Here is a 423-nt window from a genome sequence, read left to right as displayed (position 1 = left end):
GAAATTTTTCATTTTTTGAAAATATTTCTTTAGTCTTTTCTACCTTGGTGCACCTGCAGCAATTAATTTTCCCCTAGTCTTTAGAGTTTGAATGAAGCTTAAATCACTTCATTATTTGTAAAGTCCTTAAGGTCTCCTGACCTCACATAGAAATTACCTAACTAGTTCAATATTATTGCCAGCAGTCCTGTAGCAGCTTTTTATTGAAACAGATTCCAGAATGAAATTTAATCATGTTGCACTGCATGATTTAGATTTGTTACTCAGTTGTTAGTTCTCTGATTGTGTATACATAAAGCAGAATCTTTAAGTACATACAGAACCCTAGCTGAAATATCGTAGAAGACAGTAAAAGCACATCAAAGATGATTGAGTTGTAGAAAACTGCCTAGATGTTGGTTTTCCACAGATGTACTGAAAATC

The sequence above is a fragment of the Trichosurus vulpecula genome, chromosome 2, assembly GCF_011100635.1.
Source record: "Trichosurus vulpecula isolate mTriVul1 chromosome 2, mTriVul1.pri, whole genome shotgun sequence".
Lineage (NCBI taxonomy): Eukaryota > Metazoa > Chordata > Mammalia > Diprotodontia > Phalangeridae > Trichosurus > Trichosurus vulpecula.
This window is presented reverse-complemented; position numbering follows the sequence as displayed.